The sequence below is a fragment of the Lagenorhynchus albirostris genome, chromosome 1 (genome assembly GCF_949774975.1).
Source record: "Lagenorhynchus albirostris chromosome 1, mLagAlb1.1, whole genome shotgun sequence".
Taxonomy (NCBI): domain Eukaryota; kingdom Metazoa; phylum Chordata; class Mammalia; order Artiodactyla; family Delphinidae; genus Lagenorhynchus; species Lagenorhynchus albirostris.
In genome coordinates this window covers 83,353,563-83,366,830 of record NC_083095.1, presented here as the reverse complement: position 1 = coordinate 83,366,830, position 13,268 = coordinate 83,353,563, and positions in this window count along the sequence as shown.

Here is a 13,268-nt window from a genome sequence, read left to right as displayed (position 1 = left end):
AAATGGCTGGGTTACCAGGAATTTGTTTCAAGTGATATCGATCTCTTGGGAGGTTGTTTTTTCCCCTTATCCCTTTTTTAATAGTGAGATCATGACAACTTGCATTTTGCAGAACTGAGCCAAGGGAATTGTCACTCTTTCTAATTTAAGAGGATGAGAAAAAGCTTTTAATTTTATTATGACACCAAAGGTAAACACTGCTGCTTCTCAGGGAAGAGGTGTACAGGGAGGAAACCTTTTCTTTCTCTTTCTCTCCTGCCTCCTTTCTTCTTTATCTGTTTTCTTCCCCTTCCATTTTCCTCTTTTGTTTTATCTCCTCCTCCTTTTCCCCTCCTCTTCCTCTTCCTCCACTTCCATCTTCTTTCTTCCTTCCCCTTCTCCTTCAGGCTTTAGTGAGAATGAACTGCAGTAATGCATGGAAAGCACTTAGCTCATCGTTATTCAATGACCTGGAGTCTACTTGCTTGAGTTCCAAATCTTAACTTATTTCAGAACTCTAACCACTCCCTCTACCCCTCGTTGTCCCAAGACTTGAAGGCAGAGGGCACCTGTGTGACTTCACCCTGCCTGATTCCCTTGTCGGTCTGTCTGTCCTTCCCTAAGATGTGGTGCTGGGTGTCTTGAGCCTCATGGCCTAGTTGAGCCTGGTAGGTTGGGTGGATTCCATGGGGGGCAGGGCGTGGGAGGAGGGCAGAGATGTTTTTAACAGCAAGTTAATGGAGCTTAAGTTTCAGGGTTCCTCATGTGCCTGGGCTCCTTCCAAGGCCATAGAGGGGCCCTAGTGACGTGTTCATGTGGTCATGTTCTTGGTCATATGTATTTATAAAAATAAGATAGTTTAACTGCAACTGGTTAAGTCCACTGACTTTTCCATTCTACCTTGCTTCATTCACGCCCCCTCTCATGTTGGAGAGTTAGACGTCAGGCATTTTTTTTAGATCTAAGGGGACATAGAGCAAAGATCTGTTTATATGGTTTGCAGTCCCTTCTACATATAGTGAAGTAATGACTAGCTGTGCTTGCCTTGGGATGCCTTCCATGAGTATTCCTATTCCCCACCTGGTGTCTAACAGGAGGGTATAGGGTTAGAGGTAGTATCATGACATACGTGCCCTGTAGTGTCTGATGCTGGATGCATGCATGCATGGAGGAGAAAGAAAGTTTGAAATATATGGAGCCAGAAGGTTGTCTGTGGAAAAGTATTATAGGAATGTGTGATACAAACTTTTTTGGATTTTCTCATGTTTGTGCCATTTGTTACTCTAAGTATATTCTAGTTTGTTGTGACTTTTCTCGTTTTAAATAAGCATTCATTTTTACCTGATTTTGAATTTGTAATTTTATATTATTTTAATTAAATAAGACCCTTTAAACTGTATACTTTTCAGACCCACCTAACTTGAGCCCTCCCTGGTGGAGGGGCATAAGAAGGAGACTGGATGGGGAGAAAACATGGGGAACACCACCCCGGACAGTACCTGGCCAGTGTATGAAAGATGCTCAGCGCTGGGTGCACAGGTGCCTGTGTTTTGGTGCTTGTGCCCATGTGTAGGTGTGGTAGGCACTGATCAGTGCGTGATATCAGGACCACTGTAGACACTGACGCTTCTGCACATAGCGGAGAATAAAATTATGCCAGTGGGGAAAAGTAAAGTGTAATTTAGCTGTGCTAATTCTTATAGTAATCTATATGAATCACTTACCACTGATACCTAATTACTGTAGAGCAGAATAATAATTACGTACACCAGTTCACATTTTGGTGTAACTTGTTTATTTGATCGTAACCTCACATATTCTCTACGGGCAATAATCTTGCAAAGTTTGAAGACTGAGCTCCAACACCTAAAGCTTTCACTGCGCCAAGATTTCAGTAGCTCAAATCATGGTGCCTTCAGTGTGTCTGTGTGTCAACATCCTGTTCTGAAATGTTCCCCACTACTAAAAATAAGTAGACCCTACACCTTTAGTGGTTAGAGTTGCCTTCAGGCCAATTACCTCCCTTTTAGCAATTTGGAAGATGGGGCGGGTTGCTTATACCCTGTGGGATAGGTCATTGTTTATCTTCTACCATGTGCCAATTTTTTTTTTCTGTTTATAAATGTAAACTGCCCTTAGTGTCGTCTTTATTATTTAAATGACCACAATGAGTACTTTCTTTTTATATTTTCCCTTAAATGCACGCTCTGAAATTTCATAATCTATGTATTGAATATTACGTGTCATTTATTAAGTGCCTACTCTGTGCCAAAGACCCTCCATGTAGCCACCAGGCCCGTGAGGGAGGGGAACCCACAGGCCCACAACACTGACATTGAGCGATGGGCTGTGAGGGGTCATCATGGATGCATGGGAGTGAGAAGGGGCCTAGCCTGACCTGGTTGTGTGCGTGGGGTTGAGGTTGGAGAGGTGATAGAAGGTTTTCTTGAAGAGGTGGTGTCTGAGCTGAGTCCTGGAAGACTGTTCACAAAGGCTTGAAACTTTGGATGCAGAAGAAAGACCAATTAACGTGTTCACATTCGCAGCCACCATTTTTGCTTCCACTAAGCTCCTTTAGAATCTGGGCAGGAGGCTCTGACCAAGGGCCCCGGAGAGGAACATCTGTGTTTTTGATTCTCCCCGGTGTATTTTGGAAGAACAGTTCTTTCAACTCCTTCTTGGCTTCTCTTGCCTTCTGTGTTAGATAATACCGCAGAGCCAGGAAAGCAATTAACCAAAGCCAGTAATTGACTTTCTCCTCGCACGGGCATAATGCATTGAGGTTTCTTGGCTGATGACATTTACTGGGGATTGTTCTGCGTGATATCTTCTTTGCTGGCAGTTTTGCCAGCAACATAGATGCCACATTTCCTGAGCTTTAATTAGTCCAAAATCTCAGCAGCTCAAATCATGGTACCTTCAATTTGTATGTGTGTCAACATCCTGCGCTTAAAGGCTCCAGGCTCCTTCCCGTATATTCCTCTTAGCACAGAGCCTTGAACCTGATAGATACACAGTCAACTTTTGAGAATGAAAGAGGATGAATGAATGAATGCATATCCAGGGTAAGCTTGTTTATCAACAGGAGTGAGTCTCAAAAAATTAACAAAACTCTACAAAGACTGATTAGGAAAAATATGAGGAGACACAAATTACGAATGTCAATTCAAAATATTTTCTCATTTTCCTTGAACTTTCCTCTTTGACTCATGGTTTGTTTAGTAATGTGTACACCAAAAAAAAAAAAAAAAAAGGTGAATTTTTCTGTAAAAAAAAAAAAAAAAAAAGAAATGCTATAGGAATTTTCATGTTGCCTAGAAGACCTTTCCCAGCCAGAAATTAGATAATAAGCACTATTTTCTTTCATTTTTAAAATACCTTCATTTAAATAAATATATTAATTTAAAATACCTTTTAAAAAAACCCCAAAAAACCAGGAGTGAGTCTCAGAGCATGGGATAATGTGGGAAATAGTTAAATTATTTCCTTTTTTTTCTGGATCTGCTTAATTATGCTAACACATCCCCCCTCCCCCCCACAAAAACAATACACACTCACAAAAACACAATAAATTCCCAAAAGAGGAGACTCAGGAAATAGTTTTCAGTCTATTTTTAAGCTCACAGGGGTTTAAAGACTAATTTTTTGTGAAAATGCATGTAATTCAGAAAACATGCTTTGTTCTGGTCCAAGAAAAACGTATTTTCTTTGAACGGTTCAGGTTTAGAACACACACACAAAACTCAGAAAAATACCCCCTCCAACCACAGTTATGGCTGAATGGGCAAATACAGAGGAGTGAAGGATCCCAGATGACATCCATAAAAGATAGCAGTGCTTCCCTTGACTAGCCTGGCCTGGTTAAGGAAGACGCGCGGGCCAGGTTCAGGCACCAGGATCTTGTTCCCCTCTTGGCCCCCCAGCCAGGGAAGTTTCCATGGCAACCTAATCGGATGCTGACCTAAAGCCTCACTGAGTTGTTGTCTGGTACAGAGACAGAACAGAGCAAGGCATACCCATGACCCTGTAATGAATCACTGCTAAGGCTGGGGGTCCCTGCCAAGGTGAAGGGGTGCACAGGTAACACACCTTGGCTCTGGTGTGTCTCTAGTAAAGACCCAGCTGTGTTTCCTTTTCTCCATGTCTCCCTCCATCACCTTGGATTATGGGTCTAAACTGAAATAGAAAATTGTTCTCTCCTAAGTTACAGCCCCAGCAACTAGGAACACCTACTGTATTCATCTTCCAGGCTCACACAGATAGGTTTAGAGATTAGATCTAAATAAAAAAGAATCCTTAGGCTGAGAATTATGGAATGAGTTACAAGAGTTACTTTAAAACATCCTTTTGGCAGTAGGGATGAAAGCAAGTGTGGCCTTGAGTAATCTTTTCTCTCTGGGGCTCTGTTTCTTTATCTGCATTAGATAATTGCTACAGTTCCTTCTAGTTCTGACATGATATCATTCTCTAATTCTTCCCCTTCCTGCTTTAGGTCTAATATGCCCAAATGTAGACAGATCAGCTGATCAACCTGTGATTTAGTTGTGTGAGAGGAGATAGCTATACTACATATGGTTTCTAAAAATACTATGTGCTATATACACTATGCTATATAAGATTTCTGGAAATCTAAGGTTTGGTAACACAGTATCAGTCAGATGACTTGACTGCAAGGAAACAGATTCTGGCTAGTTTAAGCAGAAAGGGATTTATTACAAGAATGATCTGTAAGGTAACTCACAGAATCCCTGGGAGGGATTTGAAATAATGAAATATGGCCAAACCCTACCCAAGGTTGCTCTGGTAAGGACACTACTCAGTTTATGGAGAGCTGGAGCATTTGTTTTAGCCTCCTAAATATTGCCAAAGAGCTACCCCTTGAGTGTAGATTCTCTACTGAGGTGATCGACTGCTCCTGAAGTTGAAGCTGGTGTACGCATATCACACCATGCATGCTGAGATATGGAGAGGAAAACAGACGCTGCCAAAAAAGAGCCCTGTTATGACTCCCCACCTCCCAGTATAAAAGACAAACACTCACTTCACCAGCTGCCCTTGCTACTAGTAGGCTGTCGATTGGGTTCCCTTGCACCTGACTAACTATGAAGTTAGTGATACAAAGAAACAGGTAAAACTTTATTAATAAGCATAATAGAAATCAGATGGGTTTTTAATATGAAAATAATGACATGAATTAGCAAGATAAATATAGGATACTATTAGGGTATTATTAAGGACTGAATTGTGTTCCCCCCAAATTCATATGTTGAACTCTAACCCTAGAAACTCAGAATGTGGCTGTATTTCGAGATAGGGCCTTAAAGAGATAATTAAGTTAAAATGAGGCCACGAGGATGAGCCCTAATCCAATATGACTGGTGTCCTTATAAGAAGAGAAAATTTAGAAGCACAGCAAGAGACCAAGGATGTGCATGCACAGAGGAGAGACCATGTGAGGAGGATGCAGTGAGAAGGTGGCTGTCTGCATGCCAAGGAGAGAGGCCTCAGGAGAAACCACCCCTGCTGACACCTTGACCTTGGACTTCCAGTCTGCAGAACTGAGAGAAATAAATGTCTGTTGCTTAAGCTTCCCAGTTGGTGCTAATTTTTCAGAGGTAGTCCTAGCTTGGATTACCCAAATTTTCTGAAATGAGTAAGATTTGAAAGTAAACTATGGCCTCTTAGGGATTACTTGCATTTATAATTAAAACATTAGCTATGCTGTATAAGATTATGAACCTAAATCTGGAAATCAACCACCAGTAAATCACAGTAACATTTAATTTAGACTCTCAAAGGGGAAGGGAAGAAGTAAGTGAAAGCCCTCATAATTTATAAATTAAAAAATTTTGACCTTTGCGTGGATTCTAACCTTATTGGAAGGTGAGCATTATTGGATTAGAGAGTCTATTTGAAAATCATCTAGTTAGTTAGTACAACTAACTTGAGTCACTTCTGTCCCCTCCAAAAACCCAAGATACATTTAAAAAAAGCTATCATCAACAGTGAAAATCTATTCATGTATACTTGTGGGCGTGTGTATGCGTGTGTGTGCTTTAGACTGACATGTTAGTTAGTGCTGTCCACCCATACTTCCAAGTTGTTTTCCTTTTAGGCAAATGTAGGATAGAATTTCTTTGTCCTTTTGAAGGCAGGCATGGTTGTATGACTTGATTTGGTCAGTAAAATGTGATTGGAAATGACGTGTGTCCCTTCCAGACAAAGGCTGTGAGAGCCAGTGCATAATTTTCCACTTTTCCTTCCCCTAGCCTGAGCAACAATAACAGACAACATTTGATTGTGTAACCACTAGCGGAATGGGCCCTTGATTCTGGATGACGTGGAACTGAGTCTCCCATGACCCACAATAAACTTGTAGCGTAAGTGAGAAATAAGCCTTCATTGTTCCAAGCTTTTAAGATTTTATGGTTGTTTTCTAAAGCCACATAACTTAGCCTATCCTAAGTAATATAAATGATAACAGCAATTCCAGGTGTTGCATTGGTCATTTTCTTTAAGAGCTGGAAAAGAGTCTTATGATTAAAAAGCGTAATTAGTGCAATTATAAATTTATCACAAAGAAAAATGATGTTTTATTTAGATGTAATAAAATAAGAACTAGAATAAGAATATACTATTTGGAAGTAGAGGATGAAATGATCAGTATAAATAGAAAAGATGATGTGATTGTCAGTCTAAAAACCCAAGAATATCAACTGAAAAATTATTAGAAATTCAACAAGAGGAATGTATTCAAAATAAATGTTCAGAAGTCAACATTTTTTCCTTGATGTCAGCCATAGCCAATTAGAAAATTTAATGGAAAAAAACAATACTTTTTAAAAATGTAATACCCTGTACGAATTCCAGAAGGATCAATAAATGATTGTTTTAAAGTTTGCAAAAAAGAAGTACTAGAAGGAAAATTAAGACCCTAATAAAACTGTTACCTACAGGGAGTGGGGGTGATTGGGGTGAGGAAGGTGAGGGCAGAGGCAAGACCTCTCTGTGTATATCTGTCTCTACAGATTTGGTCTTATAATCATGGAAATGCATCATCTTTTCAAAATATGAAAATTCAATAATATATCAATTTGAAGAAAACAAACATGGATATTGGATCATGTGGAGAAGAGTTTCAATACTCTTCAATACTCTAAAAACAGGGAGAGGGCTTCCCTGGTGGCGTAGTGGTTGGGAGTCCACCTGCCGATACAGGGGACCTGGGTTCGTGCCCCGGTCCGGGAAGATCCCACATGCCGTGGAGCGGCTGCGCCCGTGAGCCATGGCCGCTGAGCCTGCGCGTCCGGAGCCTGTGCTCCACAACGGGAGAGGCCACAACAGTGAGAGGCCAGCGTACTGAAAAAAAAAAAAAAAAAAAAAAAACAACAAACAGGGAGAAACTGAAGAGGAAAACATGGTTAGATTTGCTATATACAAATGAAAGATTCTCTGTGTTAAATGACACCATGAATTAAGTCAAAATTAAATGAAAACCATGAAAATGTTTGTTATATATATATATATATGACCAAGGAGATATTAATATATATTCCTAATATTTTCAACTCAAAGAAAACTATGGGTACTCCAGCAGAAAAGTAGACACAAAACCCAAAAGATAATTTACATATAAAATAATACAAGTGGCCATCTAATCAAAGGAAAGCAAAGATCAATCTCACTAGTGATCAAATAAATAAAAATTAAGATGAGACATGATTTTTGGTTTCTCAATTTGGCAAAGATTAAGAAGAAAGCTAATACACAGCGTTGATGGTATTGTGATAAAATGGATGATTTTATGGTAAAAAAAGTGAAAAAGCAGATGACAAAAATGTTTCTATTGTCCAATTAAAAATACACTCATATATGTTTGGAATAAAAAACCTGGACATAGGGCTTCCCTGGTGGCGCAGTGGTTGAGAGTCCACCTGCCGATGCAGGGGATACGGGTTCGTGCCCCAGTCTGGGAGGATCTCACATGCCGCGGAGCGGCTGGGCCCGTGAGCCGTGGCCGCTGGGCCTGCGCGTCCGGAGCCTGTGCTCTGCGACGGGAGAGGCCACAGCAGTGAGAGACCCGCGTACCGCAAAAAAAAAAAGAAAAAAAAAACCAAAACCTGGACATAAATATACAGAATGTTAACAGCCGTTACAACCTGTTGGCCATGTGTAACCTATATTTTTTACTTTTTTATTTTATTTTCCAAAATTTCCATGACAACATGTACTACTTTTATAAAGAGAAAATGTTTTTTAAAGAGAATGTGAGATAAGAATCTAAAGTCCCCTGCATCCAGACTTCCTATTACTTTCTATAACAACCTCCTCTTTTTAATCAAATTCGAATTGAACTTTATTTCCTGGGGCTGTCATCGTTAAAGATAACTCTTTTAAATATTTTTGTTTAAATGTTTTTAGTTTTTTAAATTTTTATTCATTTAAAATTATTTTGACGTTAATTATAATAATGCGACAGAAGTGTTTCCCGTTTTTATTGCACAGCGTGGCACTAGCTGCATTATGAATTCATTAGTTCACACTGTGTCCCCAAGGATGATTCATAACACTGTCCTTTGGACAAATATGTTTGGACCTCTAAACAATGAATTTGAAAAGAAACTTTTGGGAAACAACTCATTTGTAAGTAGCTAGTGCTTCCAGATCTTGTCATTTGAATTTCTGATAATTTATTGTTCTTTAAAATTCCACTGGGGACTCTAAGGGTGTGTTCTTGTCTCCAGTATGAGACTGGACACTGCCCTGGAGGCACAGGCGGATGGGATCCTTTCCTGCACTTCTGGGAGTATCCACTAGGCACTCAGCAAATGCTGGCCGAACAGAATAGAAAAGACTCTTGGTTCGGAGGAAGGTTGCTGCAGAGAGGAGAGCCCGCTGCTAACAGACTGCATTCCAGCAGTTTCCAGGTAAGGACCAGGCATTGTCTTTCTGGTCCCTTTGCCTGGATACAGTGAGCAGATTGCATTTCACTTCAGTGGAGAAAGGGTGGGAGCTAAGCTTGCCCATTTCCCCTTAGTCCTTTTTGGTTTTTCTCACTTGCTCACACCTGTTGAGACACTGAACTCCTGATCCAGGGAGGGGCTGCCTCCTGAACTCTGAGTTTTGTGTGTCTCAGACTCGAGCCTTCAAGGGCATACCCCTCCCAAGGTCAGTTGGCTTTCCGATGGAACATCCCTCAATTCCAAAGCCCCTTCTCTCTCTTTCTGTCAGAGTGCTCTGAGGAATGCCCCTTATTATTTTGTTCTTCCTAAGAGTCCACCAATAGAATTAAGCCGGCAATAACATAAAATTAAAATTTTATGATGTTTTGCAGGATACTCAGCTCTCAATTTACCCATATTTTATAGTAGGGAGATTGACCCTGTCCTCTTTCTAAAACTAAACCATAAAAACCTCTACGTTTTCCAGGAATTTCCTCTCCAAGGGACACAGGCTTTTACGCAGCAGGCTGTTACTTCATGCGACAGGAATTTTAGTGGGGCAGGGGTTGTGGTTCAGATAATGTTATTCTTTTCTTACGGCTCAGCCAAACCAGAAACTCCTCTTCTGGTTGACCTGGGGCTTGTTTGCTGGTGAGGGGGTTTACGTGCCATCCCCTCTAGAACATTTCTATCTGCATTTAGGTCTGGGAGGCCGTAGCATCCATTAATTTTGGAGAAGCTGAGGGGTTCCCCTGGGGGGAAAAGGTAGCCAGCACTCTGATCATCTTTGAAGCTCAAAGCAAGGCTGCTAGTTAACTGGGACCTAGAGGAGTTGTTTCTTAAAGTGTGAATCACAGACCACCTAGACTGAAATCACCTACGGAACTTGTTAAAATGGCAAACTCCTGGGCCCGGCCCCAGAATCCCAGTTCCTGGGGAGTGAAGCTCTAGGAGCTACATTTTTCCAGCCTTGGGAAATCTGGTCTCAAACCTCTATGCCAAGTCCAGTTCTCTTTTTTACCACACGGGATGCCTCTCGTAATTCTATGCCTTGTTTAGCAAAGTTCTTTGTCCTTGTCTTCTCCGGGGGTTACAGTGACGCAGCCACTGCCTCGCATGCATTCTTCCATTTTTTTTCATTCTGCAGATATGTTTTGAGAACCTCCTATGTTTTAGATATTGGAAAATCTCAAGAAATCCGAGGATGGCATCCAAAGCTGCCTTTGGGGCCAGTAGCTGCAGTACAACAGTTTATATTATCATCGAAGGGTTCCCTGCCTCTTCCTCTTCTCCTGTTGGAGGCTGTGTGCTAGAAAACCCTTGCATGTGGACCCCACCCCAATGAGTAAGCAGGGCCCTCATGCAATCCTCTCTCCTTTGTGGCAGAAGCAGTGCTGGGTCACACCCACTTTGTATGTTGGCAGCAGCAACGGCGCCGGTGACAGCTGTCATGGCAGAGGGTGTTTGATGGTGAGATGTGATGGGAAGAGGGACCAGTGGGCCTGTTTGCACTTGCTCATCTGTTTTTTGCTTAGGTATGGTACCCTGTGTTCAGATTTAATTTTTCAACAGCTTTGCAGTTGGTCCAGGAGGTCCAAAACAAAAAGGACTCTTCTAAAGTCAGCAAGAAGCATCTGTTATTCCCAGAAATATTGACTGGCCCTTTTGGAATCTCATTGCATGACTACCTCTCCTTCCTCCTCGCTCACAATCCCTTCCTTCCTGTTTGCCCCCGAAGTCCCACAGTTGGTAGCCATCCGACTTCAGCTCACACCTTGCTTGTTTGTTATCCTCCACCTTCCTTGGGATAAAGAGTTGCAGGAACAACTTCAGGGGTATATTAGTCTACACAAGACAGCAGAGATGAGGAATAGTCCCTGGAGAAGTAAACAAGGGAAGTAGGTGTATGAAACCTCTCCATCCGGGAATGTTGAGAGTGCCTTTTGAGGCTTCTTAGAATCTTTATCTCTGCTCCATTTTGCTTTTCTAGCATGCATCAAGCATTTCTGAGTGCTTCACGCAGCATGCTCACTACAACCCATTTTACGGATGAAGAAACTGAGGCAGAGAGAGCTGCTCCAATTCACAAAGAAGGTACTGGAGCCAGGACTTACACCCAGACACTGAAGCTCTGCACTCTTAACTGCTCTGCTATCTGCCCTTCTCAAGGGATCCTGAATTTCCCTCCGCGTCCTTTTTTTTTTTTTTTTTTTTTACATCTTTATTGGGGTATAATTGCTTTACAATGGTGTGTTAGTTTCTGCTTTATAACAAAGTGAATCAGTCATACATAAACATATGTTCCCATATGTCTTCCCTGTTGCGTCTCCCTCCCTCCCACCCTCCCCATCCCACCCCTCCAGGCGGTCACAAAGCACCGAGCCAATATCCCTGTGCCATGCGCTCCGCGTCCTTTTTAATGCCTGACTACCATATTCCACTTTTTCAATCCCTTCTGCCTGATTCTGGACCCTCTGGGCCTGAGGTTGACTCAGTAAAAGCCAGCACCACAGAATTCTGCAGGCAGCATTTCCAAGGAGTAGGGGGACTCCCAGGAGAAGGGGATCTTTGCCCCCCCCCGGCTGAGCAGTGAGCCACAGGGGCACTGAAACCATCAATACATACACAAGGGAGAGGCCCACTTGTTGTCTGGGCCACTGTGAAAGGGTCTGTGTGCTGGCACCATCCAATGATCCTCTCAAGGCTCCAGGAGCAAAGGCAGAGAGGCAGCATTGAGGCCCGGAAGGAAACGTTCTCTCTTAGAGAGAACAGTGGGTGCCTGTGCAGTGGAAGGGAAGACCTCGCATAGATTGTGGAGTCGGAGGGACACAGATTCAAATCCAGATGACTGCACTCACTAGGTGTATACACTCAAGCAGGGTGCTTAACTTCTCCAGGCCCTACGTATAACGACTGCTTCACAACTCTGCCATTGTAGTTACGGGGACGGATATGAATCGTGTGACTAAGGCCAGGCTAGACTCACCGCAGGCACTCAGTACAGGGGCCATAGAGAATCCCCTTTTCCCCTTGACCAGCCAACCCCATCTCGTTTTTTTTTTTCCTTCTTAGATCAGGCTGCTGGAGGAGTATGGAGGCTTTTTAGATTTTGGCTGTTCTCACACGCTGATCAAAGAATGGCTGTGGCTGGGGAAACCATCTTGAAGCAGATGATCTGGCTAATAGACATTTCTTTTAGCATTTTATTTTTCTAGAAAGAAACCATCAACATACTGGTCACCAATATACTGACAGGCTTTGCCTTTGTCCACGTTTGGCTGATAACGGACGGGAAGTAGGATGGGGCGGGTGGGGCAGGTTTGTTTGTTGGGTCCGGTACAGCCTGACCTCATCGCCAGGGTGCTGTCCACTCTTACTCCTGTTAGTTGAGACTTTTGTGGTCTGGGTCCTTTTGTTTCTGCGGTATAAGGGGCTCTGATTAGTGTCCCTCCAATGAGCTTGTTTGCCTTTTTATGAATAATCTCGGCCTTTGGTTATTTCGTCCGTAGGTTAAACCTTGTGGGCTTATCCATCTCAATTTGGACTTCTCTTTAGGGTTAGTCAACATCCACATTTGCACATCTTCTTCGGATCCCTTTCTGGGGTCTCTTGTTCTCTCTCCTATGTTGCTAATTAGAATGCTCAAGGAAATGTAAAGTGAGCAAGCACTGACCCCAGGGCACCCTGCTAAGCACCTCTTGCTGGAGAGTTTCAGAGAGCCTCACCTTTTCTTCATAATCTTTTGTTTGTATTCAATCCATGTGACTTGCTGTCCCTGCCAACTGAACCATTTTAGCAATTAAAATTTCATGAGTTGCTGTACGAAATACTGCAACTCGAGCCCAAAAATGCAACATCTGCTGTGCTTCTTTTCTGGTATCATATGGTTACCCTTTCCAAAACCAAAAAAACAAGATATCATGTTGTTTTGCATTCTTTGTCCTTAAGCAGACCTTTTTGGTTATTTCTTGAGAATTCCGCTGTCCTAGATATATCTACAAATCATATTTCAAACCATCACCATCCTTACTTTGTTAATTACAGACCTACAGATGTTGCTTAATTTCAGGACGAATGTCCAGACATTTCAGTTTCCACTTCTTCCACCCCTCTGTTCACCAATAAATTCTGAGAAATAATGAAACCTTTCACTGGTTTCTTACCCATGTCTTTGAACATCCCAAGCGACTAATTACCTGGCCCCTTTGATTTGTAAATGTTCAGGTTGTCCAACCACTGCTTTTTGTGTTATTTTCCATCAGCTCTATTTGTAGAGTCTTTGAAGTAATACCACGGTATCCGATTTCTTTTATTTAGAAAAGTCCTTATCTGAGAGCAGTGGTTTTT